The sequence below is a fragment of the Diabrotica virgifera genome, chromosome 3 (genome assembly GCF_917563875.1).
Source record: "Diabrotica virgifera virgifera chromosome 3, PGI_DIABVI_V3a".
NCBI classification, from domain to species: domain Eukaryota; kingdom Metazoa; phylum Arthropoda; class Insecta; order Coleoptera; family Chrysomelidae; genus Diabrotica; species Diabrotica virgifera.
Genome location: NC_065445.1, coordinates 32,336,210 through 32,353,624, shown reverse-complemented (window position 1 = coordinate 32,353,624; position 17,415 = coordinate 32,336,210). Strand labels below are relative to the sequence as shown.

The window sequence follows — 17,415 nt, the reverse complement described above, 5'->3', positions numbered from 1 at the left end:
AAATATGAATTTCGCTCAAGAGTGAAGTACCTTTATATTTCACAATATCGAAAAGTGTTATTAAGAAAAGTTATTTGGAATTAAAAATTATGTTATAATATGCAGCTATATTCTTCTAATTGAAAAAAATAAAAACACTTAAAATTTTTCTCAAATTACGGATACTTTTGGATATCCTACGGATATCTTGTCTAAACATAGTCCTAGAATTTTTTGCAATACACCATTTTAAAGTAAAGAAAATAAGCTTTGTTTATTGCACAATGTATATATTTAAATGTACAAGAAAAAAAGTCATAAGAAGAAATTTAAACAATAATATCAAAAATCATCAAAAGTATAAAACCTTGAAAAAGCATAACTTGCTTAAAAATAGTAGCACAACCTTATACAATAGACCATTTTAAAAGTAATCGACTTCTATTTCTACTAAATGTAGGAATTACATATACCTAGAAATGCGTAGAAAAAAAGTTACAGAACAATGTTTGCGAAATAATGGGAAAAATGGCCCTAAAAATGCTGTGAGCGGCGAACTTTTAAAAATCCTATTTCGGAAAATATAAATCCTAGTGACTTCTACTGAACGTTATTTTAAAGAGAAAGGACTGAAGTTAGTTTTCGCTGAAGCAATACCTATATCTATATCCATGAGGAAAAAAGTGATGGGGCAAAAAACAAAATGGCTTTCTTTGGTGTTTTTTTCTTGCTTTTCTTTTGAATATATTTTTGTAAAAAAAAATATTTTTGACTCTAAGATATGATATTTCAATAGAAAATTTAACCTGGAATAATTTTCCTGTAGACGTGTTTGTACCAAAAGTCCATAGAACTCACCCTAATTCACCCTGGGATTAGGGACTAATTCGCCCTTTCTCAAAAACGCACCTATTTAAATGGTAGCACTCCGCGGTTTTTTCAAATATAGAGGTCCATTGACCATATGAGACAATAAAATCCCATTAACGTAGTAGTTCCTTTTAACTCTCTTATTTTGAACATAATCAATAGCCTACTAATAATCATTTATTAGTTAAAGTGTTATAAATAATATTTGTTTTCGTTATTTAATATATCTAACGTTATTTTTATTGTACCAATGGCGAGAGTTGCCAAGGCACTTGATATAGAGTGTCTGGTAACAAATGGGCCAAAACTTAACCTTAGATTCCTGAGCTGAAAATAGGTTGATTTAAGCTAACTTACTTTATTAAGAAAGTTGATAATAACCAAAATATAGGGTGTCAAAATTAAACTTTAAATTTATTGATTCTTGAATATTTCCTGACAGGCATGGGATAACGACACGAAATGTGGTAAGAGGGGGTTATTTGGGACGAGAAATCTTAATTCGCCACCAAAATGATGTATTCATAGAAAAAAGTGTTGTGTGATTTGGGATGTATTATAGTATTTTTACTACAAAAACGTTATTACGTAGGTCAAAATTTTTGACGTAAGAGAACTGTCAAAACATTAGAATGTGACTTTTCATTATTGCTATGTTTATTAGTACAGTGAGAAGCTAGGCATCATTACTTGTCAGGTATATTTTTCTCTGTTATTGTTTATTGAACAAATAATATCCATAATTCTTTATTTTATTTATTGATGTCAGTTGGATTTCAATACTTGCCGAGATATATTAATTAACAACAATATTATTATATCTAATGTATAATCAATAAAATAAACAATTTAACTATGTGTTCACAGGTACTTGTTATTATTATTTATATTACTAACTTAACATAAAAAATACTAGATCTAAATATATTTATTATTATATTTTTGAAATAAAAATACTTTTTATTCGTATATTTTATATTTAATTCGTATTAAATACTACTCAGAACATCCATCTGTCATTTTTAGCCTTAAAATATATTATCATTATTAAATGATCTCTTTTATTGATTATACACTAAGTCAGTATAATGTTGTTGTTTTTTTACCTTCTCTACAAAACACCCTGTAATCATTTAAGTTTTTTTACCTCAGAATCCCACAGCATTACCAAAAGCTTAGAATAGTAAATAAGTGAATAATTTTCCAAATGTTTAGGTATTATTTAAGAATACACTACTCAATTGGATTTTTAAAATGAAGAAAATAATCACATTTTCAAAATTTCTTTTTTCACTTTTCAGTATATGTAAAACGTAATAAGTTTGTTTAGTCCACAATATTATGAGAAAAGAAAACAAACTCACATGCACATGCAATGCAATGTTTGTTTACGATGATCACAGCTGAGTCTGAGACAATGAACTGTCAACACGGATGGAATGGCCCCATCCCATTCAAACAGTGAAGCGAGATTGCGGCCAACATACAAGTGAGAGGTCCTAGAGAGAGACAGAGCTTGTCAGGGAAAATTTGACTTCTTCATTGGTTGGATATTATCATAATGACCAGAGTTGCCAGATGTGATTTTATAAATCCCCCACTTAGAAACTGAAATTCCCTCAAATTGAAGCTCAAACCCCTTAAATTTAAATTTTTGCCGCATTTTAATAAATTAGTAGTCAAATGTAGAGAACAGTAAACCAAAATTATACTACTTATCAACAGAAGGTCCTGGAAATAATTCATAGGTCCTATCGTCTTCGATTATATGAGAGTATAATTTTACAGTTCTACGTATATACGCAAATTTAATTTACCATGACCCCTTAAAATAACTCATAATTGTCCCTCCCCAACCATTTCTGCTTAGAAAAATTCCTCTAGACGCTTTCAAATTACTCCAAAATCATGGAAAAATACCCCAAGCTGGCAACGCTGACTATCACTATAAATTTTTTGTTTACGAAAGATGGCCATTATCTTCCCTCCTTCCCTGACTAGCGCTATCTCATCCTGGCGTCATTAAATTCACTTCTTGCCCATTCCATCGGTGTTGACAGTTCATTGGTCTGAGAACATAACATAATTGACCGCAACCAGCAACACAGAATTGTCATTTTCGTTGAATGTATCAGTAGCGTAGGAATGTGTAAAATATTTAACTAAAATTATTATTTTTTGGGATATTGAACTTAAATAATTGGTTTAGAAAATTTATATTATTGATAATAATAAATGTTTTTGGTTATTTAATTAATGTAATTATAAAATTCTCAATGCAATCGCGATTACGTTTTTCTTATTAAAATACCATGTGGACGCTTATACAAGATCGGGCAGTTCCGTGTTGGTGTCGCATTTTAGCTGTGCTAGTGAAATTCAATTCTAGAGTTGATGTTATGGAATATCATTATGTATTTTCGTTAACATTAACAAATATTTTGGGATATGAATAATATATTTCCGCAATTGATGAAATCCGATTGACATCATTAATTAGAATAAAGAACTAGAGATATTATTTGTACAGTAAACAAAAACAAATAAAAATATCTCTGACAAGTAATGACATTAACGTGGCCATGAGGAAAAGTCACATTCTAATGTTTTGACAGTTCTCTTACGTCAAAAATTTTGACCTACGTAATAACGTTTTTGTAGTAAAAATACTATACCCAGAAGGCGCCACATACGTCTTTAAGTGCTGATTTAATACGTTCAATTTTTTTATTCCCCACTCCAAATACTTTTTGAATTAAAAATTTTATTCTCTTAATATTTTTACTTAAAAAGATATATTACATTCTTCTCGCTAAACTCAACCGTTTTTGAAATGAACGCATTTTAAATCTAAGATGCGACATAATCTTTTGAATAACATCATTTAACATAGTTACAACCGAAAAATAAACTTAGAACCATAGTAATTGTGCAAGTTCTCATCTTTACTTATGTCATTGCATCGTAAATTCCATTTAAAGGAATTTGCGAAACATTTTTGGAAATTATTATGGTTTTAAGTTTATATTTCGGGTGTAACTACACTGATATTATGCAAAAAAATTATTTTATCTACTCTATGTCATATTATGTATAATAGACTAAGAGCTGCTATAGGTGAAATTTCTTAATCACTTTAGGCACGATCGGACCCTATTGGGACCGTGCAAGTTCGGCAAAGCTACCCCTATTTCTACGCTCTGTACTATTATTCGCACTTTTAATTGTATTGGCCAATTATATTAGTCCTGGTTACTGGATAATTGTCAAGGCCATAGTCCAAAAAAATAATAAGAAGAAAAAATAAGATTCAGGTTATGTTATGAAAACATCAACAATTGTATGTAGTAAATAAAATTAGTTATTAAAATGCAGTACTGCAAGCAAAATACAATTAATTAAATTTACCTTTATATAATAATTGCATATCATATCAATATTGTGGAGCAATAGATAATTTTTCTGCTTCATTGACAGAAGGTATGAAATATACGTCAATTTGACAATTTCAATTGACAATATGAATTATTTAAGATAGTTGCAATATTTCTCCGCGACTCGCGCAGGGTCGTTTCTCGTTTCCCTTTCCAAGTACTTGCACACCGCGAATAACTTAAATAGTAGGAACCTAAAAGAAAAGGTTTGAACACTGTGCCGTCACTTACAGTGGCACATGCGTCGACAGTGGCGCATCAAACTTTCCACTTATGGACGGGATAAATAAATTAAAAGTTAACAGAACTTACTAACAGAATTAAATGTTTTTTATTTTTTTAAGTTCTATGTGATTAACACATAGGATTCATTGTGATTTTAACCCACCACCCCCTTCTTCCTGCCCCCACCATCAAAAACTTCATTTTTCGTTTTTATTTTTTTTTGGTAGGATGCAATCAATTTTAAAATTTCAAAAAATTCACACGCGTAGTTGAGGCTTTTATAAAACATGCCTATTTTTTATAGACCCATAGGTAGAGTGTATATAACCTCAAAAAATTAAAAGGATTTTTTTTTTCAAAAAATCGTATAACTTTTTTTGAGGAATAGCTGCCGGTCTAATTTTTTCTTAGTCTTGTGTGTTTTATCAAACACTATATTTTAAATTTTTTTCAGATTTTTCCGTAAGTCTCCCCACCTTCAAAAATCCGAAAAACTGTTTTTTGGGGGGTTTTGGGGGATTTTCCCTATTTTATAGACTCCATAATATATCAAATCAATTTTGTTTTTATAGGTTATATGTAACTTGAAGTAACTGAGTTCTTTAGAATATTTAAAAATCAGAAAAACACGTTCAAACCACCCAAAACCCCCTTAAAAAACAGTTTTTTTGGATTTTTGAAGGTGACCAACGTTACAGAAAAATCTGAAAAAAATTAAGAATATAGTGTTTGATAAAATACACAAGACTAAGAAAAAATTAGATCTACAGCTATCCCCAAAAAAAAAGTTATATACTTTTTTTCAAAAAAAAAATTTTTAAATTTTTTTGAGGTTATGTACACTCAACCTACAGGTCTATAAAAAATAGACGTGTTTTATAAAACCCTTAACTATGCGTGTAAATTTTTTGAAATTTTAAAATTGATTGCATCCCACCAAAAAAAATAAAATCGAAAAATAAAGTTTTTGATGGTGGGGGCAGGGAGAAGGGGGTGGTGGGTTAAAATTACGATGAATCTTATGTCTTAATCACATAAAACTTAAAAAAATGAAAAAAATTAAATTCTGGTAATTAGGGAGGGTATTTTTTAATTTATGTATCCCGTCCATAAGTGGAAAGTTTTATGCGCCACTGTAGACGCATGTGCCACTGAAAAGTGACGGCACAGTGTTCAAACGTTTTCTTTTAGGTTCTACTATTTAAGTTATAGCGTCCCGTCGTGCCTAAAATGATTAAGAATTTTCACCTATAGCGGCTCTTAGTCTATAAGTATTTAGTTTGTGAAAACTGTCATTATAGATAGCAGTGCGTGAAGGATTTAGGGTGTGCGTGAAGTAACAATGTATTTTAAGAGGATCGGAACGTATTTTCGGCTGCAATGCTATTCAAATGGGGATTCATTTTTTTCAAATCCTGAGAAAACTAATAAGTATTTTGGAAAAATTTAAACGCAGAATGAAAGATTACGTTATTAGCGAGGGCCGAAAGTCCCTGAGAACTTCTACAATGTTTATTTTAATAAGTTACAGGGGTGAAAAAACTAAGAGAAAATTTAGTGTGATTTTTAAATTCAAATATCTCATTCAAAATAAACTTTTTATTTATTCTAAGGGACTTTCGGCCCTCGGTAATAATTTAGTCTTTCATTCTGCGTTTAAATTTTTCAAAAATATTTATTGGTTTTTTCAGGATTTGAAAAAAATGAACACAATGCCGTGGTAATATTTTCCAAATCTGTCTTTGTCTTACAACGCACTCAACCGAATATAATATTGTCAGCATATATTGTCAGTCAGACACTGACAATCAGTGACAATTTTAAATATTTGACATTGCATCGGGAATATTTTGAGAAATTGATTAAATATTATTGATATATAGTGTATTTGATAAATAATTGATTTAAGACGTGAACTTAATAAAAAGTTATTTATTGTGTATTATTTGTGAAAGATCCAAGCAGAGAATACATCAGATATATCCTGTGATCCAAGTATTTTGTTGTTAGAGATGTTCAAAATTGTAAGCGTTCCAAAATAACAACATATTATTAAAAAATCACTTTAACACTTTTCCTTTTTCTCGATTGATTATTAGTTTTTGTTGTACAAATAAATTATTACAATCACTGAAAACATAGTTAGTGAAAAAATTATCACATTTATTAACTGAATTAATAATTTGCAATTATAAAAATAACAGTTATCCAAGAACATTCAAAAGCCATCTCTTTAAATTAATTATGACATTTTCAAGTAGAATGACATTCTAGTAATGTTTACATATCCACACCAGTGTGAATTTTACTACACGTAATTTGCCGTGTAAAGACAGAAAAAGTAGGGATACACGTAAAATATTTGCGAATTATGTACCCATAGCCTTAAATGGGATTTACTTTTTCGCACTGTTTGTAACTTTCGAGTTGTCATGGTGACAATCCTTAACTCTCGCGTTGTCATGGTGATGACAATATGAAGAATGAATTACAACAAAAGTTTTGACAGTTTTGTGGTTTGAAAGTAGTTAGAATTTTTAAATGTCAAAGTTCTAAAAATTGTAGAATAGAAATGAATTCCAGTGACAAAAAGTTACAGCTTTTTCTATTTGTTTATCGTAGATAAAATATTGTATGAAACTGCGCGTGAAGTACTTTTTGCGAACTTACGCGATCTATAGCACTCGCTCCGTTGTCGCTTGTGCTCTAAAAATCGCGTGAGTTCGCAAAAAGCATACTTCACGAACTGTTTCATAAATAACTATTGCATCGCTGATTTAAAATGCGTTTATCTCGAAAACCATTCAGTTTAGCGAGATGAATATAGAAAATAGTACCTTTTTTAAGTAAAAATAATAGAGAAATAAAAGTTTTGATTCAAAAACTAGGCAGAGTGGGTAATGAAAAAATTGAACGTGTTAACTGAGTGCGTGAAAGAACTATGTGGCGCCCTCTTAGTAATACATAATTTTTGGTAGCGAATTTAGATTTCTCGTCCCAAAGAACCTCCACATAGCAAATTTAGTGTTGTTATTTCATGCCTGTCAGGAAATATTCAAGAATAAACAAAATAAAAGTCTAACTTTGACATGCTGTACTTCTTTTATTATCAACTCTCGTACAAAAGTAAGTTAGCTTAAATCGACCTATTCTAACCTCAGGAATGTAAGGTTAAGCTATGGCCCATTCGTTACCAAATACCCTGTAGGTATAAATAAATTTTAACTACCAGTATTTATTTGGTACCTTTTTAATTATTTTGCATTGAATATGTTCTTTTGATGATGTTTTCTATTAACCTAAATTCAGTTGGTTCATTACTTCGTGAAATTTAATTAAATCAAATTATTGCTGTTAATGAAATAATTTATTTAACTCAAATAACGTAAAATTCAAACGTACATTTCAAATGGACAATTATTTTAAACTAGGAAATTTCAATTTATGATTCATGATTTAAAATCAATGGAAAATTTTTTATTTATTCATGTTATAGTTTAAACTTATACTCCTGAATTTATAAGCTTTATCGTAAAAATTTTAATTAATCATTTGGAAAATGCCATAATTTTACATTCAATTTAAGTTTATTTGACGTTTCAATTTCCACTGCGGAAATTGTTCTCAAAATTTTGACCAATTTCGGAAGTAGAAATCGAAACTTTAAATAAATTTAATCTTGAAGTAAAACAATTGTGCCTTATTCCTAAAAAATAGTAAATTACATAATAGTATACCACAAGAATCTAGCGTCTGAACAATAGTAAAAATTTTAATATTTAATAATATAAAAATTGAGGAGACTTAATATTCAAAAAAGCATCAGAAGATAAAGTAGGAGGCATAAAAATAAATGGCCTACCGTAATGTGAAATTATCTGATGATACAATACAGCAGAAAATTTTACAGATCTACAAAGAATTTTTGAATTTTAGATAAGGTTGTTGCAACGAGTGAAGAATTTGGTCTGTCACTAAACATAAAGAAAACAAAATTCATGGTTATATCAAAGAAAAATATTAGAAACATCAATCTACACGTAAATAAAAAAGCTATCGACCAAGTTCAGAATTATAACTATTTAGGGTCAAACATTAATGAATCAAACGATTATACCAAAGAAATCAGAGTTAGAATAGAAAAGACTAGAAGTGCATTCAATAATATGAAACAAATATGTAGTAGAGACCTCAGCTTAAATCTTAGAAAACGAGTACTAAAATGTTATGTATTTTATGTTCTTTTGTATGTTGTGGAGACTTGAACTCTTAATAAGCAGTGTCTCAATAGATAGGAAGCGTTTGAAGTGTGGACACAGAGCCGGATTTAAGGCAGTGGTGGCCCCTGGGCAGAATTGGTGTGGGGGCCCCTGGGCAGAATTGGTGTGGGACCCTACCATCAAAAAATTGTTGTTATAACTATGGTATACAGCCAAGTATAGAGTTTTCTCTTTTAAAAATTAAAAAAAATGTTGATCTACATTTGTAAATATATCTTTAAATAATAAAAAATATAAGAGGTGTAACTTGTTACCGTAGAATATTAAAAATAAATATTGTAAAATGTATGGTTAAAGTCTGGGTATTTTTTAGATTTTTGAATTGAAAATTCCTTAATTATGTCTGACATATCTATTTAGTTCCTTTAAGACATCGTGTTTAAGGCTCATTATAGAGAGATGAAACGCACTTGGTCCATCATAGACTGAAGGCGATTTTTAATTAACTTTAGTTTTGAGAATGATCACTCTCCACTGTAGTTAGAGACAGCAAGGCTGGACTTGCTCTCTAGAATTCATACATACACCATTTTTTTCAATTATTCATAAGCCACACTTATATTTTTGATAAGAATGTTTTTTCGATAAAATACTTTCTTTTTTGGTCATTTGCAAAAAACGGTCTAAAAACGTGTTTTTTTGTTGAAAAATGAACATATTTACTCGCAAATTTACTGCAAAAAACTGAAATAATAACAGACTTCTTCAAAAAAAAAAAGTTTAAAAAAAAGGAGATCCACTATATGATGGAATTGAATCAAACGGATACCAGAGAAACAACCCCCTTCAATAGCTGAAATGCAAGAAGCAGTTACCAGAGTGAAAAACAACAAATCACCTGGATTAGACAATATTAGCGCAGAATTAATAAAAGAAGGCGGATACTCCCTATTGAAAGCGATACATAGCGCTATCACAAAGCTAATAGTGAACATAAATATGGAATAATAAACCACTGACACAAGACTGGAATACCGGAGTAATTATTCCACTACATAAAAAGGAAGATCAGCTTCAATGTAAAAACTACCGGGCAATAACGCTACCAACGCTATTGACACCATACGCGGAACAAATAGTTGGGGGATATGTATCAATTTGGTTTCTGCAAGCAGAAGTCCTTAATAGATCAGATCTTCGTCTTGAGCCTTGAGGCAAATCTTTGAAAATCTCTCGTTAGTGAATTTAATATAGACACACATCATCTCTTCATTGATTTTGAGAGTGCCTATGGTAGCATCCATCCAGAGTTTCTGATCCACGCCCTGAAAGAGTTTAGTTTTCCAACTCAACTCATTGATATAGTAAAAGAAACACTTAAAGTACAAATCCAAATTCGAATTCAAAACGCACTATCAGATACAATCCATGTTAGAACGGACCTACGATAGGCCCTATCCTGTATTTTATTCAACATCACATTAGAGAAAATAATTAGAGAGTCAAAAGTTAACACCAGGGAAACAATAGTAAAAAAAAGTGTACAAATATTGGCATTTGCAAAATGATGCTGATATAGCTAGAAGCGAAAGAGGGATGAGAGAAGCATTTAATGCGATAGACAGAGAGGCACAAAACAGTGGCCTAAACATTAATGAAATAAAAACCAAATACATAAAGGCCAGCAAATCGACAGGCCAAAGAAACCTACAGAATCTGACAATAGGAGACAATAATATCGAAAGAGTTAAAAATTTTACATATCTAGGTTCGCTAGTTACCGCAAATAACAATGTCAGTGAAGAAGTTAAGAGAAGAATACATATTGCTAATAAAACATATAGTCTACTAATTAAACATCTAAGGTCTAACAATATCACAAGAAAAACCAAATGCAAAATATACAAAACCCTGATAAAACCGGTCCTTATATTATATGGATCAGAGACATGGACACTGTCGAAAAGTGATGAGAGCCTATTAGGTACGTTTGAACTAAAAATCCTTAGACTCATAATATAGGTATAAGGGGGTGAAAGAAAATGGCGAATGGCGCAGAAGATCTAATTTTGAACTATACGCAGCATACAACGAATCCGACGTCATAACATCCATAAAGATCAGACGTCTGCACTGGATGGGCCATGTTGAACGAATGTTGGAGACCGAAACACCAAAACATATAATGAGGCAGACACCAGTAGGGAGAAGGTCAAAGGGAAGGCCCAAACTTAGATACATGGAACAAGATCTGAAAACACTTAAGATTACCAACTGGAAAAACAAAGCAAGGAACAAAACAGAATGGCGGAAAATCCTAGAACAAGCCAGGACCGAAAATGATTGTCGAGATACTGATGGTGATGAATAACTAAAATAATAAAACTACATAAGTATTAACTGAGTGAAAAAATGGTATAGAACAAAAGTTGCTTAGAATTCGTCAGTTTATCCATTTCCGGACTTATTTTGAACTTATATTTTTTCACACCCGAGAAGGGGTGAAACTCACCTCCAGGGCAAAAGCACAAATCGGCAAAATTCACTTTCTTCTTTGACATGTTATTATTTATGTGTATGCCAAATTTCATGTCAATTCAAGCGGTTCTTTAAAATTTTTGAATGATTTTAGAAATTAGCATTTAAACTTGTATCCCAATTATTTAACAGTTAAAAATCCAATGTACTATTTAAATATTTTCCGGCCTGGCCTGACCATGTTTGTATGAGTAGCATGACTTTATTTAAATTTTTATATTTTAAAAGTCCCCAACCCTCCAAATACTAGATAGGAAACTTCTAGGCTATCACAAAAATAAAGTAAAAACTTACCTTTTTCAACAGGGGTAACAGTACGAAATAATACAAACAGGTGAGTAATATTGCTGTTTTACTAGATTATCGTAAATTGTATTACAGCTGACAATTATTATTCTTTCTGCAAGTAGCAACAAAGTCACAAAACAAATGAGAGATTTAGTGCCAGATTTTTAGATTTGCTTATGCCACAATTTTTGTCAACGGGATAATTTAAGGTCAAACTCGTAACCAAATTATGACTCAACAAAAAAGACTGAACTCCACTTGATTATGTTCTGAGTATTTTGCAATCCATGCAAAAAGGGTATTTAAAAAATATGCATGCATGATGTAAAATATGATTTAGAAGACAAATAAATTATTGGAGGCGTAGGAGGCAAGTTTGGCTCAAATTTAAGTTCAAACATTTTAAATGTGAAGTAAGCAATGTTTTGATCAATGTTATTATTCTCAGTGGCGTAGTGCCAAGTCAAGGTAACGATAATTAAGAAATTATTTTTGATATTTATAATTATGTTTGCATAAAACAAAAATTATTTTATGTGAATAATGTGCTGACTTTTTTATGTTTGGGATTTTGTGGGGGCCCCCGGAATGTGGGGGCCCCGGGCAGCTGTCCAGCCTGACCTCCCTTAAATCCGGCCCTGTGTGGACATATCGAAGAATGCTGTGGATCTCCTGGACAGACAGAATATCCAATAATGACAGTGGTGACAGATATGAATTCCTAAAATTAATAATACAGGGACAGATTCAAGGAAGGTGCAGCATAGGTAGAAGAAAAATGTCTCGGCTGAGAAACTTCGGAAAATGGTTTGGATGGAGCTCAACTGAACTCTTTGGGACTGTAGTGCCAAAAGTTAGAATAACAATGATGATTGCCAACTTTCTTCCAGAGATCAGGACCTCTCCGTCATGCAGAGATGGCACGTTAAAAAGAAGATAACTTTCTGTAACAATAAGTGCATTGTGTTATATTCTAATTACTGTTACATTCAACAACAGAAATATTTCAAGGTGAAATATGTAATTAATGCATATTGATGATTTTATATATGAAAAAACTGAAAAGGAATTAGAACAAAAAGTGGAGGCTAAGTAAGACTTCCATCAGCTCAGAACTCAGGCTTGGTTTAGAGATTGCACTAACGACCATTTTTGCTAGTGTTAAAGAAATCTGCAATATTCGTGAACTTCGAGGAAGCATTCGATACGAGAATATAAGCCAGCATAGCACGGCTTATAGTATCGAATACTAAAAAACAGCAGATGCCATAGAAACAATTAAGTCGCTAGAATGGAATTCGGCAGGACATGAAGCCAGATTATCTGAAAGATGGTAGACAAGACATATGGTCGAGCGAAGGCCACGACAAGAAGCATAACGGAATAGAGTCCATGGACTAACGACCTGAAGCCTGTAAGCAATAACTGGATGCAAGCCACACTAAACATAAACAGACAGTCGAAGGAGCTGATGAGTCCTATTTCCAACAGTGAACGGGAACAGGTTGATGATGATGATGATGATGTATTAACTATAGATTCGTTACATAAAATAAAAGTACTTACCCAGTTACCAACAAAAAACGGGAGTGGGTTGCTGGTTACTGATTTGTCTATGAGGTATCTACAACAAATAAACAAGTTTATTATCTCTGCAATGATAAACTAATAAGTCCGAATATATTATAATAATATAGTAGTGTAGGAAACAGAGGTTGAACCTAGCAAAATGGACACAAGTCCGGTTTTATTTTTTTTTCTGGTATATCAATGGGTGCTTATTATAAGACTAACGTTTTCTTAAAAAATTTCCCGGAACCTCCCTTTTCACCCCTTTAAAAGGGGGTAATTTGTAGTTTTTGCGAAACGTGGCCCATCCTGTACGTTTTGCAAAAAATTTACTTAATAGTATGTAGAATGAAGTAGACTATATTTCGTACTATTTATTTCCGACAGCATATGTCTATCACCCACAGTTTAGCGGAGGTGGGGCCCACAAATTGACAAGTTTCTACAAAAAAACGTTTAAAAAAAATATTTTTCCCTAACTTTAATGACAATTAAGAAGAAACCCTGGGATGATTAATCACATAGAAGTGGCTGATTTTTTGGTATGTTTCCTTTAAGGGCAATTTCCCGTTTTTTAATTACAGGGTGTTATGTTTTAGAAAACCCCTTTTTTTACCATCTGTACCTTAGACCATAAAAACTGATAGACACGCCTTGTACCGAATCGTTGAAGCAAAGACCTTCCGCGAAAGTGACGTCACAATACGGCATGAACTCGTTTGGATTCTTAGCAAAGCACTAATAAAATTACCCAATTTTAGATTAATTTTAGTATAACTTTAACATTTTGTAAAAAATATTGAAGAAAAATCATTTAGCAAAGTGATTAATAAATATTTTTGACTTAAAGTAATTTTGTAAAAGTAAATGTTTTATTTGAAAGTATATCGTTGGTATATCTCTTCTTGTTTAATAATCAAAAATAAATTTAAAGAAGAGTAATTTTCTTTTGGGTGTAAGTTTCAGTTTTGGGTGAAAAAATATGTAGGAAATCTATTAATTAATGACCACAAAACAAAATAGTTTTTGTTAACTTACTTCTAACTCTTATTACATTATTTGGTTTGTTTCAAAATCATGATCAAACATATGTTCTTTGTATTCGTTAAACACAGAACCATGCACGTTTAAGATCAATTTTGTCATTAATTTAGAATCGTTCAATTTTTTTGAATTGTACCTACATAATTCTAATTTCGCTTTCAGCAATTTTGCAAATATGAATGACGTCTTTAGAAGGTTGAATTAAAATTTTGTTTGATAATATGTTATCATTTTTGTGTCTTATGAATGGACATTGTAAATTATCACATTCAATTGCACACAAACATAATATTATGTCACAATCTAATGTTTTCTTAACTTCCTTATCTACAAACCCAGCAATATAGTCAACAACATCACAAACAGAAGATGACTATTTTTAAAAAACTTAAATTATTTACAGAATAATCATGGTTACTAGTTATTATTTCCCTATTATTTTCATCAGTATGGTCAACATTTTTCATTTTCACAGTATTTGTTGTGCTCGTTGCTAAAAATGTGGAAGGTGCCTGTTCTATACAATTAGCCTGGGTAGATCCTGTAACACTTGTGTGCATTAAGAGTCTTTTATATGCATCTTTAAATTGTTTTGCCGTTGGGTTGTTGTTGTAACCTCCATGGCTCCTATAATAGAACTAAAGAAAACTTCTAAGTGATCCTAAGAAAGTTTATAGGCCGAAAGACGAAAGGTACTTCAGACCTCCATCCATATTATCCTATTTATCCTTCACGTAATTTTTCCAAATTCGCATTAGTGACTTTAAATTAATGATCATACCAATAAAACCCGTTTTTCTTTGGCTTAGATGCAGTGGTTCACCATTGTTGGAATATTTGAGTGAATTAAGATACTTTATAAATTCTTAAGTTTTTTTGAAAAATCGCTTATTTATTATTAAACAAGGCGAAAACGGCGGGTTCGTTGGGAAAAATATTCCCATGAGATATTTTTGCATAATCACATTCGTGAGACATCCCAGAATAAGGTTCAAAAAGTCGCCCACGAGAAAAGTGGGCCAATTTTTTTAACAATTTTTTTAGTCAAATTGCAAAAATCAATATTTTGGCCCGAACTATTTTTTTTTTAAGTTTTTTGGACCATTCTGGACAAAAAAGGTCTCTTATAATTTTTCTCTAAAGTTGATCTTTTTTGAGTTATAAGCAAGTTAAAATTTGAAAAACGAGAAAATGGCCATTTTTAAGGCTTAATAACTCGGTCAAAAATTATTATTTTGACAGTCAGAAAGTGACTAAATCAAAGTTTGAAGTCGCCGTTACATGATCCTGAAGAAATCTGTGTCATTAATTTACTACTAAGCTGTTATTTTTAATTAATAACAATGAGTGGTTGTATCGTATTGACGCTGCTGTAAATGTGAGTGCGAGTAAGATGCACAATTAGACTGCTGGAATAGCTTCTCTCTCGCACTCAGCATTTACAGCCCCGCACACGTGCATGGCGCTTATTATTATTACTTAAAAATAACAGCGTAGTAATAAAATAATGACAAACATTTCTTCAGGATCTTGTAGGGGGGCTTCAAACTTTGATTTAGTCATATATTGACTTTCATAATAATAACTTTTAACCGAGTTATTAAGCCTTGAAAATCGCCATTTTTCGTTTTTTTCAATTTTAAATTGCTTATAAGTCGAAAACGATCAACTTTATAGAAAAATTATAAGAGACCTTTTTTGTCCAGAATGGTCCAAAAAATTAAAGAAAAAATTGTTCGGGCCAAAAATATTGATTTATGCAATTTGATTAAAAAAAAATTGTTAAGAAAAATTGGCCCACTTTTCACTTGGGCGACTTCTTGAACCTTACTCTGGGATGTCTCACGAATGTGATTATGCAAAAAAATCTCATGGGAATATTTTTCCCTTCGAACCCGCCGTTTTCGCCTTGTCTATATGCTGCTGTAAACTGGATTTTAGGTGTTTTCCCCTTTTTTTGTCGTACAATTAAATGCTCTGAAAGATAACACCATATTTAAAAAATTAGTGTATTGAAAATTTTTAAATTGGAACACTTTAAAAAGTTTACAACGCCTATTATAATCACTTCTAATCTCTAATACGGCAAACGTTTTCTGCCGTAAACTGACGTCACGCACAGCTGTGTGAATCGTTTTATGTTGGCTTCACTCTTCGAGACGAGAGAATAGCATTACGGCGTGTCTATCAGTTTTTATGGTCTAAGATCTGTACCGCCTATGCTAGAGTAAACAAACATTCAGCAATTATCCATGTACTGGTATTATTTACAAATTTCTCTAATGCACCCCCATTTTTTTCCGGAATCACCCCAAAAAAAGGAAAATTATTAAAGAAAATGATTTTCCTTTCCTCTTTTGATTTCCCCTTTATTAAAATGCTTTATATATAATTTTGTGCTCGTTCTTATTACCCATGCATGGACACCAAAATCGATTTCTTAATGAAACCCCTGTAGCCAGAAAATATAGCCATTCTTTTAACTTTTGCCCAATCTGGGCATATGCTCCATCAATAGGGTTTTTCGTAAATATATATGATTACTGCAACATTCCTGCGGCAACTACCCCTATCATTAAAAATAAACTGCAGAAACTACCCCAATCCCTTGGAGAGCATGCTTTGACGACTTTTTCATTACCTATGCATTTTTTTTAAACAAAGCTTACACAGAATTAAAGACCACTCTTTTATCTACAAATAAGGTCTGATGCATTTTTTTCGTATAAGCAACCGTTACGGCACAGTGGCGCCGTAAACCTCAGAAATGCTTTGGCGGGCTCCAGTTTTTGTTTTTTATTTTCGTCACCTATTTATTTTATGGATAATGTGTTTATTGAAAATAAAAGAACACTGTCTGTTACACATTATGACCTATGCATATTTTATTTTCTTTGCACCCTGAAGCCACAGTGGTGGCCGAAAATAAATTTTTATTTATTTTCTATATTAATTCTCCTTTTTTTGGGGTGGTTCCAGGCAAAATATGGGGGTGCATTATACAAATTTGTAAATAACGCTAGTACATGGATAAGCGCTGAAAGTTTTGTTCACTCTAGCATAGGCGGATTAGATGGGTTCAAAAGGGGTTTTTTAAAATGTAACACCCTGTAATTAAAAAATTTGCATTTGCGCTTAAATGAAACCTATACCAAAAAATCAGCCTCTTAGATTGGCTAAGTTTCTTCTTGATTTTCATTACAGTCAGGGAAAAACATTTTTTTTAACATCTTTTTTAATAATTTGTC

The 17,415-nt window shown here is 31.6% G+C and overlaps 1 protein-coding gene across 2 annotated transcripts in view; it reads right to left on the bottom strand.

Moving 5' to 3' along the window:
* Positions 1–17,415, bottom strand: part of LOC114329832 (5-hydroxytryptamine receptor 2A) — an 895,697-nt gene that overhangs the window by 567,314 nt on the left and 310,968 nt on the right. For both annotated transcript variants that reach the window (XM_050646408.1, XM_050646409.1), the window contains exon 2: positions 13,121–13,178. The gene's annotated coding sequence lies outside the window, so the exon portion shown is untranslated. The remainder of the gene's footprint in view (positions 1–13,120; positions 13,179–17,415) is intronic.